Raw genomic sequence first — 20,088 nt, forward strand, 5'->3', positions numbered from 1 at the left:
AGTGGATGAGAGAGACAAGTTACGATTTAGAACTTTGGGCTTTAATGTCCAAAAATGAGACACTTCTGACGTTGAAAAGCAACCCACAGAGCTATGGAACCCGGCCAGGGAAATGTAGAGCTTTAGTACAACGGGGCATTACAGTGGAAAAGGGGCAAAGGTATAGGTCAGCTGGAGAGGCAGTGTCATTACAGACCTCGGGCTGGAAGACACCCACCTGTTCCTGGTCCTAGAAGATCTGAGGGTTCCCGAGCTCAGACCCGCAGACAATGACCATCCCCCCTACAAGGTAAATGGAAAGGCTTGCCAGTAAGGAGCAAAGCTGATCTGACGTTGTTTCTATCTTTGGATTTGCAAAGCAGGTGACACCGAAGGTTTTACAAGATGGGCTCTTTCCTTGCCGCTCCGTTCACCGTTGTTTAACACCCATGGGTGGCCACTCTTGTGAGGTCCCGGGCTGGGGGTGGTTGGAACTGGTTTCCAAAACTCTAAGTGTGTTTATGAAAAAGCAGGGATGGGCTGGCCAGGATCGAGAAAGAGGGCAGGGCCTCTCAGATCCGAAGAGGCGACCCCTCAACCCCTTGGTGCAAGCATCTTCCAGGCTTCTTCGGACAGTCATTTCCACTGGGGCGGGGGAGCTCCCTGCCACCTTGGCGGAGCCAAAACTGATCCCAGAGGAGTCAGGAGGCATGGGGCTCAGCTCACTCCCCCAACACGTGTGCTGCCCCCACCAGGGGCTACGAAGGGGCCTCTCCAGGAGCCCTCCCTCCACCGGGACAAAGGTAGGGAGGGTGAGGGCCGCGGAGTCTGGGACTCCAGCCCCAGAACTGTGAGCTCCGGGGCTAAAGCCCACCCACTAGTGTTTCGCTCATTCCTGAATCCCCGGCACCTGGCACGGTTCCTGGAGTAGAGTTGGCTCAAGAAATATTTGAGATGAATTAATTGTTAATTAATAAAAAGTGAAGCAGAAACCATGACTGAAACCTAACAGTCCATTAAAAATGTGCAGCATTTGCTCGCCAGCCCTGGAACACTAGATACTGAGGAGGAACCACTTGGGGCTTGAAAGCAGGGAGGGGGCGGGATGAGGAGCACGAGGCACCTGCTTCAGGTGCAAAATTTAAGGGAGTCCCCAACACTCAGGGATCCAGATAAACGATATGCAATGCAATACTTGAAAAATATCAAAGTGAATGCAAATAACGCATGCTAACAAAATATCCAAATTCCAAATAAAGACAGGATAAGCAGCAGTGCTGCATTACAACGTACCGCAGGAGAGACTGACTTGAAGACGCCTGGGCAGAGGATTGCAGGAATGACGCAACCTAACTGGGTTTCCTTCCCCTCCGCTCCCAGCCCCAAGCTCCCAGGCTTTTCTGAGCTAATTGGCTAGAGAACAGTGGGTGTCTGACAGGGGGAAAGGGGTTCCTGGGGCTCAGTTTAGTCCCCACAGAGAGGACTGGGGCAGGTCTCATCTGTGGCTACTGGGGAAATGACCACGATGTAGCCCTCTGTCCCCACTCCAGGGCATAGAGCCACCCTGCACCTGGGCCTGTGAGTCTGTTTCCAGGCGTTCAGTGGAATCAGCTCCCCGGGGCACTATGCCCATGACAACGCCGTGTGTTTGGAGAACATGCCTGGGAGCCGGCGTTTGGAGAACATTCTCATTACAAGAGATCAAACATACAAACAGCGACAGCCAGACCAAATATGACGAGAGAACTCTGACTCCAACCCCTGCAGCGATCAGGCCAAAATGGCCAGGACTTGGCCAGGGACTGCCAGCTTCCCTCGTTTTTGCCCCTGCTTTCAACTCAGGACCAACCTGGCAAAAACAAATATGCCCCGTAACCAATCACAAAGGATGTCCTGCTTGTAATTAGCATGCCAGCTCCCCTACGCCAACAGCCTCCAATTGCGCCTCACCCAAAGCCTTGCCTTTGCTCTGCCAGCAGCTTTCTACTGCTCTGGCTGCCACCCATCTCTCTCCCTCCCTCCATCCATCTCTCTCCCTCCCTCCATCCATCTCTCTCCAAACGCAGGTGATTGGACTGACTCCCTGCCCTGGCCAGCTCCGAGGAAGCAGCCTGTGCTCTTCGCGTTGGGATCCGCTTAGCTTACAGGAGCGTGGCCTGGGGCACAGGCGCTGTCTTGGGTGCTGGTCTCTGAGTGGCTGAGCTGGTGAAGTAAGTGCTCTGAGGGTCCTGGGCTGCTCCCTCCACCCAGAACAGTCCCCCGCAACTTACTGGAAGGGATGCGGGGCGCTCCTGAGAGGCAGGATGGCGTCACGGGTAGGAGCCCAGACATGTAGCCAAGTGGCCAGGGTTTGCAGCACCAGCCTGCCTGCAGCCTTGGCCAGCCAGCCTCTCACGCCTCATTTGAAAATGGGGGACAATGAAAGAGCCCCCTCAAAGCGCAGCACGTGGATTAACAATGGATGCTAAGTCTCACCTATTATTATCACTTGTCTCCATCTTACACGTTGTCAAGTGGAACAATAAACTCACATGTTCTCATGGAGTGTTTTTTTCACCCTGAAAGCTAAAAAGTACAAGGTCCCTGCTTTCACGGCAGCCTTTAGGCATCCCTGACACTCTATTTCCAGCTCTTTGTGCACATTCTTAGATTTTGTTCTTTTCCTTCACAGTCGAACACCCGGTCCACTGGGGTGATGCCAATGAACACATTATTGTTGCTAAAAAAATTGCTAATTGCAGCAAGACTAATGGTTTCCTGGGTTGTCTGCATTGTACTAAGTCTACAGGACCCCAGCGCCCTCCCTTGAAGCTGCTGCCCGCCGAGTTAAAATGAGCCCAGCGAGAACATTCCTTCCTCCTCCCATTTAAGCATGAGGGGTGGTGGGTACCCGGCTTCTTAACCTTAGTCTTTTCTGTTACCTTTTGTTCTTCCTCGGGTTCTCTCTGCTCCCATCTCCATTCAGAAATTCCCCGGGGCCCGTCCACGCGTTTCTGCTTCCGGTTCAGGGATCCCAGGCCCTCAGTGTTGACCTGACCCACAGGTGTCAATGCATGGGTCTCAGTTCTCATCCTGCGTAATAAGAAGCTTCCTGTTAAAATACAAATGTATTAACGGATAAGGACAACCATGCACACTTTTCCATAGATGGGTTTACATCACCATTTAGAACCCCAAAACACCCAGCCAGGGGGTGGGGAACCCAACCAACTCAGCAATCTCACCCCCTGCCCTGCTTTAGTTTTTCCCATAGAACGTATCACCTTCTAACACAGTGTTTCATTTACCTATTTATTATGTCTCTTCGTTGTCTCCCTCCATTAAAAGTACAGTTTCATGAGCTAAAGCGGTGCCTGGCGCATAGTAAGTGCTCAAGAAATATTCACAGAAGGAATCCATGAGTCACCCATGGCGTGCATGGTCCATGCTCAGTGACAGCCTGAGACCGCCCGTCCTGGGCCTGTGGTGAGCACGGAAATTGCAAGCCAACGTCCAGACACCTGAAAGCTCCATGGCGTCTAACTGCACAGTCATTTTTTTCTGGTGGTTCATCTTGATCGTGTTTTATGAAAGCCTTAGTCGCATAATGGATTGGAAATTAATAACAAAGCAAAACAACTGGTCCTTTGCCACAGGTAATCTGAGAAGCACCAGAGTAGCAGACGAGAGGTCTGAGGGCCTGGGACACAGGAAACGTGCATTTCTAAGGTACACGTTTAAGTCAGGAGAGTCCAGAGCCAGGATGCTGTGTGCAGAGTGGCCACAAAGGCCCGGGGCAAGCAAGCTGGGGATTAAAATCCCTGTTGGTCAACAAGTCAGTAGCAAATGGTGAAGTCTCTTGTCTTTGTGGCATCAGGGAGTTTAGCAAATGCAAATTTCAAGGACGGGTCAATATCAAAGGGCTCATTCTGCAGGGACAGAGTGTGTCTGCTTGGCAAGGTGACAGTCCCCAGTTAAACACTAACCTAGATGCTTCTGGGAAGGTATTTTGTAGATGTGATAAAAGCCCATAATCGATTGGCTTTACATAAGGGAAATGGCCTGGATAACCTGGGTAGGCCTCGCCCAATCAGCTGAAAGACCTGAAAAGCAGAGCTGCGGTTTCCCTGTAGAAGAAAGAATTCCATGTGTGGCCAACAGCTTCGGCCAGTGCCCCAAATTTCCAGTCTGCCTATTTCCCGGCCCTATGAATTCAGACTTGCCTAGCCAGCCCTCACAATCACATAAGTCAATCCCTTGCAATAAGTCTACACACACACACACACACACACACACACACACACACACACACCCTGCTGGCCCTGTTTCTCGGGTTGAACCCTGATTGACACAGAGTGTATTAGCAACTAGGGCGAAGTTTTGGTGTGGTCAGAATACCAGAAAATCACTAAAACCTCTGACTTCCATTGATCCAAATATAACTGTCACTAGAACTCCTGCATTGTGGAGTAAGAAGCTGAACTTTCCGTTTTCTCTATCCTTGGCAGCAAAGCACGGTCATATTTTGTACCGAGGACACATCTTCTGCAAGTGCATAGCAGTCAGGATCAAAGACCACAGCCCAGCAAAGCTAATCCCGGTAGCTCTCTCTGGACCTAGTGTGGGCCACAGACCCAGCGTGGGATGTAAGGCCATTTCTCAACATCTTAGTGAAACGAGATTCTGAGGAGGAAACTGAGGCACAGAGCGATGGGGTACCCTTCCCTAGGGCACTGAGCTAACAGGGAGGCAGGGCTGGTCTGCGGGCTGAGTTCTCATTTATCAATAGACTGGATGATCCCTAAGAGCCTCCTACCTCTGCATCCTGGGGTTCGGTCCACGAGACACCAAACTCAGCATCAAAGAGCAGCTGTCTGGTCTGGACAGCGAGCTTTTATTCTGTGAGCTTCATTTCTCTTGTGATGCGTCCTACCCTGGAATCGCTGAACAGGCTTTGAGAACCTCTGAATTTTTATTTATTTATTTTTGCATTATGCGGGCCTCTCACTGTTGTGGCCTCTCCCGTTGCGGAGCACAGGCTCCGGACGCGCAGGCTCAGCGGCCATGGCTCACGGGCCCAGCCGCTCCGCGGCATGTGGGATCTTCCCGGACCGGGGCATGAACCCGTGTCCCCTGCATCGGCAGGCGGACTCTCAACCACTGCGCCACCAGGGAAGCCCCCAACCTCTGAATTTTAAATCGACCTGATGAAGCTTCAAGACTGACCTGGGAGCACAGCTCTTGTTAGCATGTGCCTTAAAATCGCGGCGCGTTTTTTGGCATTTAAAGGTGCTGAGAGTGACCCAATCTTTCAAGGGCCAGTATTGGGTATATTTTCCCAGTGCTGGGTTTTAGCTCTTTTACACACTTATCCTGGATTTGTCTCTCTAATGCACAAACGCGCCAACAGTCGACTCGGACCTCAGCGCCTGGCACTCCAACTCTGCCTTTGCCCCGGAAACATGGGGAAATGCCTGCCCCATGGGAAAGCTTGGGGAAAGCTGCCGATCGCCAGTGGGGCTTCTTTCACATGGGAACCTAGCGCACGTGGGCATGGAAAACGGCTTCAGAAAAGCCAAACTGGGGCCCTCCCAGGACCCAAGACACACTGTGGTCTGTGGTCTGCCTGCTCATGGTGGGAGGGGTCTGAGGCTCTCCCCTCCCCCCAACCCTTTCCATTAGCTAGAGGACCTGCTTCTGCCCCTCTTCAGTGATTTGCAAAAACAGCCACAACTCTCAAGAGTCAGATAAGTTACCCGAAGGAATGTTGAAATACACAAAGCAGTCCATTTGCTTTGAATATGCAGATATTTGACATAAACCATGAAACCGAGAGGAAATCTCCAACTTTCCAAACGCCAGGAAGGAGGTGCAGGGAAGGAACCCCAGCCTGACCACACGCTCTCCTTGGAGGGAGCTGGCTGGCTGGGTCGTTCCATCTGGAGGAAGCAGGAAGTTATGGAAACCAGATGCCCTGGGGACCCCTCGGAAATCAAAACAACGATAAAATGGGGGAGCAGAACTTTCCTTTGCAGACGGCCCTGGATTTTGTCACACAGGCTGGAGAGAGTTCCTGATTGATGTTTACGTCTGTAAGGCATTTTCAGGGTGTTTATAAAACCGAAGGGGAGAGAACAGCAGAAGCACAGCACGTGCTGGGTCTTTAGAATAAAAATGGATCATCTTCTACCCGGAATGTGGTTAACGCTTCAAGTTGAGCAATCAGGGGAAAACCTAGAGTCGAGATCTGGAAATTTCATTTCTTCCCAGTCTGGTCTTTTCGTAAGGATTTTGTGCTTTGAGGGTGGTTCCTCTGAGTCTCCCAATCTCTCTCCACTTCCTTGTGGCGCAAAGTGATAACGGGGAAAACCAAAGTAGAAAACACCTATCAGTGTTCTTCCCCAACCAGGGCACAAGGGGGAACCTCGGGCTTCAGACTGTGAGTTTACCTGTGGTGATGTTTAATTTTGTGTGTCAATTTGGTTGGGCTAAGGGATGCCCAGATAGCTGGTCAAACATTATCTCTGGGTGTGTCTTTCTGGAAGAGATGAGCATTTGAACTGGTGGACGGAGGAAAGAAGATGGCCCTCCCCGACGTGGGTGGGCATCATCCACTCTGTGGAGGGTCTGAGTAGAACAAAAAGGCAGAGGAAAGGTGAATTTGCTCCCTGCTTGAGTGCAGACGTCCACCTCCTCCTCCCCTCAGACATCTGATTCTCAGGCCTTCAAACTCAGTCTGAGACTTACCCCATCGGCCCCCCGGTTCTCAGATCTTCAGACTTGGACTGAACATCTCCAGCTTAGTTTAGAGGCTGGAGAAGGCCTGGAGCCCGCCTTACTGCCCTGCCGGGATGGGGCCATGAAGCTTGTGCATCATGATGACCTGCAGTAAATTAGGCAGAGAGGCTGGAACTGCCTTGGCAGAGCACTGAGGTAAGGGACAGAGGGCTCAGGGAAGGGGCAATGTTAGGATGACTTTGCTGTGTGAGATGAAAGAACTTACCACCTGACTGTGTTCCCCAGCAAAGCTCAAAGGACACCCCCTTTACAAAAGCAATAGGAAATGCATTGGTGAGAGGGGCATTGACATGTTTGAGAGGCTCCAGGCTGGCTGTCCTCTGTGGGCCTGCAGTTTACAGTAGGGGTCCAGCCATGGGACTGGGCTCCCCAGTGTCAGTGAAGATGATGATGTGATTACAGAGTGGAGAAGGCAGGTGGCAGTCCTCACTGGACAGTGGTCAGGTAGACATAACAACTATAATGGACAGCAGAGCTAAAAGGCCATTGGGATGGGCAGGGAATTAGTGGAACCAAGACAAAAATCTAGAGCTGGTGAACAGAAGGTTGAAATCAGCCATTCAGTGGAAAATCACGTTGGGTCAGTTTCACGCACCAAGAGTCCACTGATGAAGGGAGGACACTGGTCCTCCTGAGAAAGAGCCCCTGCACTGGCACCACAGGTGTTTATCATAAAGGCCCCTTAACTCTTCCTTAAATGGACTTACAGCCGTTTATCAGAGTATTCACTGGGAAAAGGGGGACACCCCGAATTTTGAGGGCTGGTGGATATCGAGTCTGATGGTGACACCAAGATACCTGAAATGCTATTGATTCTTGCCACCACCTGGAGGGCTCTGAGATGGATTGGACGTGACGTGAGGAACGAGTGGATCTGCGCAGTGCGACGGGTGGACTGTATCACACCCTCTGGCGTCTTCTTCACATCCTGGTGGTCCACCTTCCAGCCACAAGCTTCATGGCCTTGCAGCCTGACAGTACTTTGCCTCTCCTGCACTGTGTGTCTCTCACACTGAGAAGTCTCTGAAGACACAGTAAAGGACGCCTGTGGGAAACCACACAGCACTCAGGCAGGTGCAAATCTAGGGGTTCAGGGGCATGAACCAATCCCCCATGGGGCCAAGACTGGCCAGTGGGAAGACAGCCACTGATGGAATAGCATGAAGTTGCTGTCACGGGGGAATGACCAGGAATGGGATTAACAGACAGTTAGTTAAAGGGATGGAGCTGACTTTGGGAACCGGAGGAAAGGTGATCCATGTTATAAAGTGGCAGAGAACCTGGCTGAATGTGTTCAGTGTTTTATGGAAGGTGGAACTTATGAGCAATTAAACTGGATGTTTAGCGGATGAGATGGCTTCTCACGGGGCTCAGCAACCGGGTATAGAAACGCAGATGGACAGCTTGTGGCACTGACCTACTGCTGAAGGTTTTCTGATAAAATATAGAAGAACCACGGCATAAAGGATTTGAGAATGTTGAATGGCCAGAGAGAGGCTTTGCTTCGAGGAAGACTTTCTGACCCCCTCCCTCCTTCCAAATAAGTGACCACTGGCCCCTCTGGTCTAAACACAATGTACACATGCTCCCATCATGTCCTGATTCCCCTGTCCTGGAATACTGTCCATGTGCCTTTGGGAGCAGGGACACTGTTTTCCCCATTGAACTGTAACTGCTCAGCACACTGCCTTGGATGCAGAAAAAACTTAAATGGTTGTTGAATTAACAAATAGAGTATTAAGTAGTAATTAGGTGTTATTACATGTATGTACGTGGCAAGAATAGTTTTCACAACAGGTCAAATCCCAAAACTTATAAAAACTGACGGTGCACAGGCCAGACAATATGTAGACCTGGAAACGTGCTATAAAAGACAAAGAAAACCTAGCTTCTGCCATGTAGAAATCAAGTCTGTAGCTATAAGTCTGGGTTTTGCTTGTTTATATATTTTTTGCTATTGTTAAACATTTCTGGGGAAGACTTAAAGCACAAGAGCTACTAACTTGCAATGCTAGGGAGAAACTGCAGAAGCCAAGGATGGTTCGTGGCTTAGGAAAAAAAAACGTTCTATCCATCGTGCTGCTTCCCTTCACTGTCTGCATAATAGGACATCTCCAGAATGACAAAAATCTCAGAGGCAAAGGTTGCTCCCTAATTACTAGGTCCAGGGAATGTTGCCTAGAAATAAGCTCAAATTAGGGATGATCTTTTAGGTGGATTCCAAACAAATGCTGAATTTGCTAATTATCTAACCTGACTTGCTTGCTGTATTGGATAGCCCCTGCTTCCCGCAGATTCTGGAACATTCTGGCTTTCCTCCAACCCTTCTGGTTCCCCTTTCTCATGGCCTTATGGACTCTTCTCCTTCCCTTCCCATAGCTGTTGGCGCCTCTTGACAGTTAATGCCCATCAAGGGAGAAAGTACCGGAAGCCTCCCCTGAGGGAGGAGCAGCAGGGCTAGCAGGGGTCCGGCAAGGAGTCAGAAGACGGGTCTTCCTCGGCCCTTCCCTTCCCGTTGGTGGCTCCCTGCTACGCCCTCGAAGGAGGGGTCTGGACCCAGTGACTGCCAGGGTCTATTCTGTTCCCAAAGCGCCCCCCCTCCACATCCCTCGGTGCTGAATGCAGACACTGAGAGAGCGCTCCTGATGCTGGGTCTCCCGTTGCCATGGGTACAGCCAGAGGGTGACAGCTCTTCTGAAATCCCAGGCGTGAGATAATATGGCCTCAGAGCAAATGCGGGAGCGTGTCCTCCTGGCTAAAGTGCCCCAGAAAATCAGCTACGTGGGACTGGCTAAATGACATGGAACATTCTGCTTTTTTCCTGCCATTTTCACAGGTGATGGAGGGCTGAGCTGTCAGCTGTTTCCTCAGCCTCCTAGCGCCACTTCTGTGACCCGTGGCCCCACCCCATCCGCACTTCCCCGGCGATGCAGCAGCTGCTCCTCAGCTGCCTCATCCGACCCCTTGCAGAGGCAGCCAGGTTTCAAAGGAAGGAAAATGCCCTCCTGCCCGAAATCTCGGCAAAAGCCTCTGTGTCACAGTCTCTTATCATTTAAATAACGTCCTGGGGTATTAAAAAGAAACCCCATAAACATATATATAAGTCATCCGGAGAGCAACACTTACAGAAAGGGTCAGAGTGTAATATCAGTGATCATCCAGCCCAAACCTATCCGGGCAGAACAGGCCAGGCCAGGTGCGTCTCCAGGAAGAGAGAAGGGAACCAGGAAGGACGCAGCACAGGGGACCACAATGCAGAGGCCGGACCAGGGAGCCCCTGACGGACCCCGGACAGCAAGGGTGAGAGATGGGCAGAGCCAAAACATCCCGCTGAGGAATCACCCCCTTCCCCATTCAGGTGTCACAAGTATGCCCAGGACCCGCGGGGGTGAGGGGGACTTCAGGCCTCTGATCACTTGGTCAGCCCTGGGCTTTGCCCTATGGCTGTCACACAATGCCCACAAAGGCAGCCCAAGGGCCACACAGGCTGACCCAAGGGAATAACTGAAAATGAAGGGAAATGGCCCCCCTCCCCACCCCATGCCCATGAGTCAAGCCCATGGCCAGTGCAGCAGGTGAGAGATGAGGTGACCCCAGATATGGGTATATTTTTTACCGCAATTTTAAAAAATTAATGTGATACATGAACAACCATTGAATTGTACACTAAATGGGTGAATTATATGGCATGTGAATTACATCTCAAAGAAGTTGTTCAAAAAAAGATATGTCCAAGTCCTGTCTGCCTAGAACCTTACATGACCTCATTTGTAAAAAGGGTTTTTGCAGATGTAACTAAGTAAAGGATTCTGAGATGAAACCCAACTCCATTTAGGGTGGGGCCCAAATCCAAAGACTGGTGTCCTTATAAGATAAAAGCAGAGGGAGATTTGAGACATAGACCCAGATGTGGCCATGTGAGGATGGAGACAGAATTGGGGTGATGTGGCCACAAGCCAAGGAATGCTTGGGGCCACCAGAGGCTGGAAGAGGCCTGGCAGGACCCTCCCCTACACCTCCAAGGACAGCACAGCCCTGCTAACGCCTTGATTTCGGACTTCTGGCCTCCAGACTGTGAGATGTTTTAAGCCCCCCAGTTTGTGGGGCTTTGTTGGCAGCCCCAAGAAGCGAGAGCCATCAGGAGTGACCAGAACTGGCCAGGTGTAGTGGAGGGAACCATCAGCCTGCCCCAGGACCAGGCATGGGGGGCGGAAAGCAGCCCTGGGCAAGTGTCTGGGGCCGCCGACCTGGAAGAAGGTATTAGAGATGAAAAATCTGGGCTCCAGTGACGTGGAAACCTATCTAGTCATGAGCCCAGATGGGAAACTGAAGATTCTGATTTTAAAAAGACAGTATTCCCAGGGGCAGAGATTCAAAATATTTTGAAGAAAAACACTCCACAATTTGAGGTCTTTAGAAGAATTATAAGAACAGCATTTTTAGACTTTAAGTGGGGATTTCTGTGTGTTTACACTTCAGTTTTGGGAATCACGAAGACAGCGATCTGAATGGAGATCTGGAAATAGTTTCCAATCTGGTTTTGCTTGGCCTGATGGTTCCCAAACAAGCCTCAGGACTTACCATTTTGGCCAGATTCTTCGCTGGTCTCCCAACTGTCAGATGGATGAACGTGATCGTGGGGGAGCGCCGTCCCCTCACCAGCCCCAGCAGCAGAGTTGCCTGAGTTACACCACCCCACAGAGATGCAAACCCAGGAGCTTCATCGGTCTGGTGTCTGCGCATGTGGTTCTCAGAAGAAAAGCAGGATGACCCATTGATCCAAACACACACCTGGGACAGGAGGCAGCTTCTACTCACGAGTGGACGCTGGAGGGCAGCGAGCCCAGTGGCCTCGGGCTCCCACCCTCCAGCCACATCGCCGGGAGACTCTCTGCCGCTTACCTGCCGGGTGAACTGCTCACATCACTACACCTGTCTGGGCCTGCACTGCAGCTGTGGGGCCGAGGCACCGGGCAGGGCTGGCTCTGGGCTGTTGAGAGGTTAAATGTGTTGGAGCCTGGCCTGGCTTGGGATGAGCTCCATCCGTGTTTGTCCTTGCTCTCATCATGTCACTAAGGTCCCTCTGTGCTGAGCGGAAGGCTGGAGGCCCGGCATTCCTGAGTCCCCCTCATGGCACCTGCACAGCAGATTCTGCCTCTTTTGCTCCACAAGTGAGCAAATGGAGGTCTGGCCGGCTCACACCTGTCACAGGTGTGACACTTGCAGGGCCCTGCTTTTCTCTTCCCTGGGGCCCGCCTGCCCACGAGGCCTCTTGGGGCACATGAGCCAGGATTTGGGAACGTGTCCGGAGCTTGCAAACAACCAGAGACTCTTTAAGGCAAACCAAGGGGTCTCGGTTTCCTCATTCTGTCCACCCCACAGGGCTGACCAGGGCCTGCTGTGCTGAGCGGAGGGAGTGGGCCAGGAGGGGCCCAGGCATCCCCAGCCCATCCAACACATCCTGCCTGACCAACCAATGACCCAGCAAGTGGACACCCTCTTCCTTTGGAAAAGAGGAGACAAGAACCTCAGAAAGCTGATTTCAGATACCTGAAGAGTCGTTCAAAGGAAGCAGGGTCAGGCTGCCTCGATGGCTGAAACAGCGAGAATGCGGCCCATAGGAAAAGCGTCAGGAAGGCCAGCTCGCCCCCAGTGAGGGGGATTCTTCTCAGACTTAGGCTGTCAGAGGATGCAGGGAGACAGACGGGCTCAGGGAGAGGGCTTTACTCATCCAGGGCCATGGCTTTCAGATTAGCAACACCTTTGGGAAAAAAAAAGGAAAAAATTCACTGGACTTCATCAAAATTCTAAATGTTTGCTCTTTCAAAGACCCTGTTAAGAAGATGAAAAGGCAAGCTAAGACTGGCGGAAAATATCTGCAAACCACGTATCCAGTATCTAGAATATATAAAGAACTCTCAACACTCAACAGTAAAAAAAAAAAAAAAATCCAATGAGAAAATAGGTCAGAAAATGAAGAGATATTTCACTGAAGAGGCAAACAGATGGCAAATAAGGACATGAAAATACATTCAACATAACTAAACCATTAGGGAAGTGAAATATTAAAACCAAAAAGAGCTATCACTGCATACTTATTAGAACACCTAAAATAAAAAATAATGTTAATGCCCAATGCTGAAAATGCAGAAAAACTGGATACCTTCTGCATGGCTGGTGGGAACATAAAATGGCATAGTCTCTTTGAAAAAGTTTGGTAGTTTCTTTAAAATCTAAACAAACAGTTATCCTATGACCCAACAGTTGTAGTCTTGGGCATTTATCCTAGAGAAAGAAAACTTATGTCCACATAAAAACCTTATATGATTATTTATAGCAATTTTTATTCAGAGTAGCCAAAAAGTAGAAACAAGCAAAATGTCCTACAGTAGAAGTAGGACGGTTAAACAAACTCGTGCATCCATACTGTTGAATAGCGCTTAACGAAAAGAGGGAAGGAATTACTGATGTACACAACGACTTGGATGGATCTCAGAAGCATTATGCTGCGTAGAAAGGCCCATCTCCGAGGGTCACATAGAGGATGATTTTATATAATTTTGTCAAAATGACAACATCATAGAAATGGAAAACAGATCAGTGCTTGCCAGGGGTTACAGGTGGTAGGGGACAAGGTCATGGGTGTGACTATTGAAAGGATGTCTGTGAGGAGATCTTTGTGGTGAGGGAACACTCCTGTATCTTGATTGTGGTGGTTACATAAATTTATACATCTGATAAAATGAGAGGACTATACATACATTTTATGAGTGTTAATTTCCTGGTTTTGATATTATACTACAATTACGTAAGATGTAACCACTGGGGAAAACTGGGTGAAGTGTACACAGGACCTCTCTGTACTATCTTTACAATTTCCTGTCAGTTTATGAATGTTTCAAAAAAAGTTTTTTTTTTTTTTAAATATACAATGGGAGAGATGATAGAAGGTGAAATATTCTACGGTTCCTCTATTTTCTGAGAGTAGATGAGAAATATTCATTCCTTTTAGACAAAGTATTCACAATGTAAGGCTAACTAAAAAAAGAATACACATCTATGTAGCTTCCAAACTAGGGGCGGTAGGGATGAACTAAAGAAAGCTCAATTAAAAAGACAAGAAAAGGGACTTCCTTGGTGGTTCAGTGGCTAAGACTCCACGCTTGCAATGCAGGGGCCCAGCTTTGATCCCTGGTCAGGGAACTAGATCCCACATGCCGCAACTAAGAGTCTGCATGTCGCAACTAAAAGATCCTGTGTGCCTCAACTAAGACCTGGTGCAGCCAAATAAATAAATAAATATTAAAAAAAGAAAAAGACAAGAAAAGAGGAAAACATATGAAATGTGGAACAAGAAATTTCATAATATGGTAGATACAAATCCAGAATAGTAATTATGATTGTGAATGGACTAAATTTGCCAGTAAAATGACAGAGGTTATCAGATTGGACCAAAAAAATGATATCAAGCTACATTTTAATAACAAGAGATTCTGTTTCATTACAGAAAGATCGAGAGTAAATATGAGAAGCAAATACTACCAAGAGGAAGCTGGTTTTTCCTATATTAGTGGGAGGTGATAACCAACTTCTTCTTTTGAGACATTCATAAATTGACAGGAAACTGTAAAATTTAAGGCAACGAATGTGTCTGCAGAAAAACTTGTACGTAGCAGCATTATTCATAATAGCCAAGATGTGGAAAGAACCCAAATGTCCTTCACTGATGAATGGATACATAAAACATGGCACGTCCATACAGCAGAACAGTATTCAGCAATAAAAAGGAACGTTACAACGTGGATGAACCCTGAAAACATTATGTTTAGGAAATAAGCCGGTTACAATGACCTCATATATACGATTCCTTTTATATGCAAGACCAGAATAGACAAATCTCGAGAAAGTGGATTGCCTGGGGCTAAGAGAATAGTGGGGGTGGTAATGGGGTGTGCCTGCTAATGAGTCTGGGATGACTTCTAGGGGCAAAAAAAAAGTTCTCAGATAAGACTGTGATGACGGATATACAGCCTTGTGACTCTACCGAAAACCACTGAATTACGCACTTGAAACTGGGTGAATCGTGTGTTAATTATATCTAAATAAAGCTGTTTTTAAAAATAGACTTAAAAAAACCCCAAAGCCCAGGCCACACCCCATTTCCAGGATTCACATTAGAATCTATTTCTAATAGAGTCACATACTTAATTCACATTAGAATTGGGACTCAGCCATCAGTCCTTTTAAAAATTCCCGAGTCATTGCAACGTGCAGCCACCTGGAGCATCAATAGACCAGGTGACAGCTATGTTTCCCCCGAACCCGAAAACCCTCAGCTAGACTAGGTCCCCAAGCCTGACGCTCACTCTCACATGGTGGCAGACACTCTATGCGGTGCACGACCTGGCTAGGCAGAAGCACAATGGCACCAGACACCATAAACGCAGCCCAGGCCACTCAGCGCTGTCAGCTGACATTGGACCTCCCACCTCTCTTGCTTTGGGGCTCAAAGGAACAGCCACTCACAACAATGGTCGAAGTGTTCCATCGTCTCCTGGGAGTGAGGATGTGGGTGTTCCCAGTGACGCTCAGATTATTCAGGGCCAGTAAGACCGCATTCCAGCCTCCAAAACACCTGTAGCTGTGGCGGCGCTTCCGCGGCAAGTGGAGAGTCCAGGGAAAGGAACGTGAGCCGCAGACGTTCCACTACCCCCCGGGCCTGGCCTGCTCATTGGCGGAGGAACCAAGAGATCCTGGGAAGGTGACAGCTTCGGCAGAGACCCAAGTCCCACGCCATACTAGGCTGGATAGTGCCCCCCAGAGATGCACATCCACCTGGAATTGTGTGTGAGACTTTATTTAGAAAAAGAGTCTTCGTAGATGTAATTAGTTACACGGGATCCTCCTGGATAAGGGTGGGCCCTAATCCAATGAGAGTGTCCTTATGAGAAAGCAGAGGCACACAGGGCGGAGGCCACGTGACACAGAGGCAGAGATGACAGAGATGCAGCCACACGCCGAGGATCGCCGAGGTTTGCCGGCAGCCGTCGGAAGCTGGGAGAGGCAGGCGGGATCCTCCCCTTCATTCCCTTAACTCCCGTTTCACACACCAGGGACAACAAGAGGGCCGGATGATTTCTCACTGTGGACCAGGAAGGAAAGAGGAAAGGGAAAGGCTTCGAGACTGGAGGCTGCCCGACGACACCCCCGCCTTTCTCTCCCTTTCAGAACTCTGCTTCCGGAGGGGAGACATCACGAGGAAGAAGAGCACGTTCGTATGTTCTGCAAGGAAGGTCGTCCTCAGCAGTAACTGAAGACACTGCACCACTTTGCTGTCCCTCCCGTGCCCCCACCCCGACCCCAGCAGATTGTCCCACGTGACAAAGGACAGCAAACTGTGTGCTGGGGGCCGGGGTGAAGTTCCCCCCTACCCCCGTAGGGACAAGATCGTCTTCCCTGAAGCCTGAAGGGCTTGGGGTTCGGCAGAAGCACCTCCCTCCCGTGAAGGTAGCCGAGAGACAGAACCTGCAGGTACGTCAGTGCCGGGGTGAGCAGGGCCAGGCAGAGGCAGGTCCCACCACCCGCCCCCTCATCACGTCAAGGTGGGCAGGACAGGATTCCTCAGGTTCCTGTGGACCCAGGGAGGCCACAGACGTGGCTAGAGGACCAGACCCGCCCCGCCAAAGTGTCACCCACTGGATGGTGGGCTGGGAGTTCTCCTTCTCGTAGGAATGAGAGGGGTGGCTGAGCAGAGCCTCTGTAGGATCCCAACACTGGGAGGCTAGGGCAGGAGAGGACGGTGCCCAAAGACCGCCTAAGGACGAGGCCTAAAGGAGAGGACGATGCCTAAGACAGGAGAGGACGATGTCACCATGTGACGCCAGAGAAGTCACCAAGAATCGGATGGGAACCTGCAACCCCACAGCCTGCAGCCAGCCTTGGGCACGCACTTCTCTGGGTGACACCCTGCGGCCCGGCGCCCTCGGCACTCTGCAGGCATGGGTTCCTGGAATGGGAAGGGGCCAGAGGGCTGCTGCATTTTTCTCCCTGGAAGCTGCGCCTGGGCTTGGGAAGAGCCTGGGCCAGATGGAGGCTGTGGGCTCACAACTCAATGGGCTCAGATGTTTAACTAACATCTGAGAGAGAAGAAGCTTTAAACCAGATGCTGTTAGAGGGAAATGCCTGACGGAATTGTTTACTGGGTTAAAGGGAGTGAAATTTAGTTTTCTTGTTGCCAAGCAGGAATGAGGGCCTGTCAGAGAAATGTCTGGGCGGAGATGAGAACAGAATCACATGTCTGCACACAGCGGACTGAGAGCTGGCATCCCACACCTGCTCTAAGACAGACAGATGGACATCTACGCGCTGAGCATGGAACTCAAACAAAAGGACAACAACCGTCACAGGATAAAGAAAGAAGGAGTTAATAAAGAAGCAAACACGAAGGACCAGACCTCCCCAAGCCCCAGGAAAACTCATCCTAGATCTGAAAATGAGACCAAGAACTAGCAGTTTGAAAACAACAGCAAGACGAGCAAACGCCTGGCGAGATTAATCAAGAAAAAGAGAAACCACAAATACACGTTAGGAATGAGAACGTAAGTTCTCACTGCAAATAGGAAGACAGAAAGTTAGATATTAGAGGGCTGTAGGTATCATTTCATGCCGATAACTTGAAATTCTAGAACAATGTTTTGAGGAACATGGTCTCCTGATGCTAGGTTCATCCAGTAAGTGTTTCAAGTGGACAAACATACACACATACAGCCTTAGAGATTTATCACCACGATCTGCATTGCAACCTGTGTCAAAGAGAGTCTTGCTGAGATTAAATACGTGCTTATAACGTGTGGGACGTGTGGGCCAGGCCACGGGAGAGTTTCTGTGGCCTTGATCCTGGCTCTCACCTGGATGCTATTTATTTACTTATATTTACTTTTTAAAGTTTTTTTGACGTGGACTATTTTAAAAGTCTTTATTGAATTTGTTACAATATTGCTTCTGTTTTATGTTTTGGTCTTTTGGCCGCGAGGCATGTGGGATCTTAGCTCCCTGACCAGGGACTGAACCCGCACCCCCTGCGTTGGAAGACGAAGTCTTAACCACTGGACCGCCAGGGAAGCCCCGTATAATTTAATCAGACAAAAGCAAGTTTAATTTGCTTTGATTTTGGAGCAAAGGCAACAACTTGGTCACCCACGGCAGCCAGGAGCCAAGTGGTCCACCCCCAGCCCTGCTGCAAAGGAGGAGCACAGAAAACCAAACGTAAGGCATGGCCTCAATGAGGACAATGGGAAAGAAAAACATCTCTTTTCGATAAAACCAGTTTTTACATCCCTCTATCCAAACAAGCTGCCCTTTCACAGGTGGCCCCTTCTCTTCTGCCAAGGTCCAAAGCCATTTCCCACTCTCCTTCACTGACCCAAGTTGAAATTCTACCTTGTCTTCCAAGATTTAATTGGAGTGAAAATCAATTCATAAAGCTTCCCAGATCCACCATCTCCCCAGATCTGAACTCCCTCCCCCGGGTGCCCCAGCATCTCCCCAATGTCTCCTGAAGAATCCTTTCCAGGGGTTCTGGGAAGGATGGCCTGGCCCTTCCTTAGGGCAGAGGTTCTGTCTCGCTATTTCTGAATCTTTTGTCCTGCCTTCCTACTTAGGTGTGCTGAGTCCAGTTACATGCTATCCACCTCAAGCCATTTTCTACGTGTTCTAGAGAACATGTGTTTGCCTACGTAACTAACAAGAAGGACAGGTCACATTGGAGGCCCAATTCTTTGGGGCTCCCTAAAGATGCCAATATCTGTACTAACAAGAAGAATGGGCCACATCGGAGGCCCAATCCTGTGGGGCTCCCTAAAGATACCAATATCTTTACAGAGTAAAGAAAAGCTCCCTTGTCAGTGCAGACTCTGGACAGAGCAGTCTACGTGGTGTGGTACAAGGCCTTGAGACACCTGACCCAGACTCAGATTTGCTGCTAACTTGTGGACATGACCACATTGCAAATCATTTACTCGTGGGCTGTCTCACCTTTCTGTACTGATATATGAGGAACTTTGGGGTACACTAAATGCTAAGGTCCCTTCAAACCCCCCAAATTCTATGTGGACTCTATTGATGTATCTATTGATCTGTTTCTCTATCTGTAGATCATAAACGCTTTATGTTAGTTTCAAACTGCGTGTTTCCCCCTCCAGACATCTGTAACCAGCTGATAACCATTCCGAGATGAGTGCCCACAGCCGATGAGCCTGTGGACACTCTGGGATGTTCCCAACCAAGCAGGCCTTGCCCATTTCTGAAAGTGTGGTTGACAAGGATGGACCAGGAGAACAAGTTAGGGTCAGAGTTGGTCTGAATAACTTTGGATCACGTAGAGATGAACCCCAGCAAAAAAGGCCATTAAAAATGTAAACAAACAAAGTACCAGAACATTCCAAAGGCTTGATGAATCCATCTGTGCATGTGCTTTTCACTAATTTGAGGTGGAATGAGGGAAAGCCAAAGCTACCATAGCAGAAAACCATAGAGAGTCACTATTTCAGAATAGTTTATATTAAAGTAAGGCATTTGACCACAGAATGATCTCACTTATATCTGCTTCAATTCACCTAATAAAATACTGAAATCACTCTGTAATTTCCCACTCAGGTGCCTAACTAAACAGAAACTTTTCAGGGCAGACCCTTGCTTTCATGTGGGGGAGTCTATCCATTCCAAGGGACTGGCAGGGCAGACCTGTTCGTCCATCAAATGAGGAGGGAGAACCAGGTTGTCTTAAAAAATCTTTTTCTGGTCCTAAAATTCTTTGGGTTTTATAAACCTACATTAGCTTCTCTCAAACAATTCTTGTAGCATAAGAAAGCTTATCCTAACAGGTCTGGTTTTGAATCCCAACCCTCCCATTTATCAGCGGTGCAAGTGGAGGTAAGTGAGCTATGCTTCCTTGTCCTCAGCCTTCTCTTCTATGAAACGGGTACAAACAAACCCAGTGCTTAAGGTCGAGCACTGCAGACGGGCTTCCAGTAGCAGAGAGCTCCTCCAACCTCGAACACCCTCCAAAGGCCACACCGGTGGTTTCCATTTCCCCTTGACAGTCTGGAAACCACGAATTTTGTGATGTTCTGTGTTCCATTGGACAGTTTCAGCACAGAATCTACGATCGTGCCAAGACTTTGCACTTCCAGCCTAAAGGTAAGTTCCATTCTCCCCCAGTCTTTGGAGGCTGGGGCTGAGCTACAACATTGCATTTTACTACAGGTTTCCTGGAAGGCAGGACAACATGGGAATGCAGCAGGATAATACTGGCTATGTGAAAAAGGAAGGCAC

General features: G+C 49.3%; 2 protein-coding genes across 2 annotated transcripts in view; one reads left to right on the forward strand and one right to left on the reverse strand.

The window, feature by feature from the left end:
* PGS1 (phosphatidylglycerophosphate synthase 1) overlaps positions 1-20,088 on the forward strand; it is a 584,793-nt gene that overhangs the window by 176,827 nt on the left and 387,878 nt on the right. The window lies entirely within an intron of this gene.
* Positions 1-20,088, reverse strand: part of DNAH17 (dynein axonemal heavy chain 17) — a 161,541-nt gene that overhangs the window by 138,664 nt on the left and 2,789 nt on the right. Inside the window, exons 2-6 of the mRNA XM_049701566.1 lie at positions 11,659-12,517; positions 6,706-6,841; positions 6,408-6,585; positions 4,775-6,298; positions 2,901-3,070 (exon numbers count right to left, since the gene is read on the reverse strand). The gene's annotated coding sequence lies outside the window, so the exon portion shown is untranslated. The remainder of the gene's footprint in view (positions 1-2,900; positions 3,071-4,774; positions 6,299-6,407; positions 6,586-6,705; positions 6,842-11,658; positions 12,518-20,088) is intronic.

The sequence above is a fragment of the Orcinus orca genome, chromosome 19, assembly GCF_937001465.1.
Source record: "Orcinus orca chromosome 19, mOrcOrc1.1, whole genome shotgun sequence".
Classification (NCBI taxonomy): Eukaryota; Metazoa; Chordata; class Mammalia; order Artiodactyla; family Delphinidae; genus Orcinus; species Orcinus orca.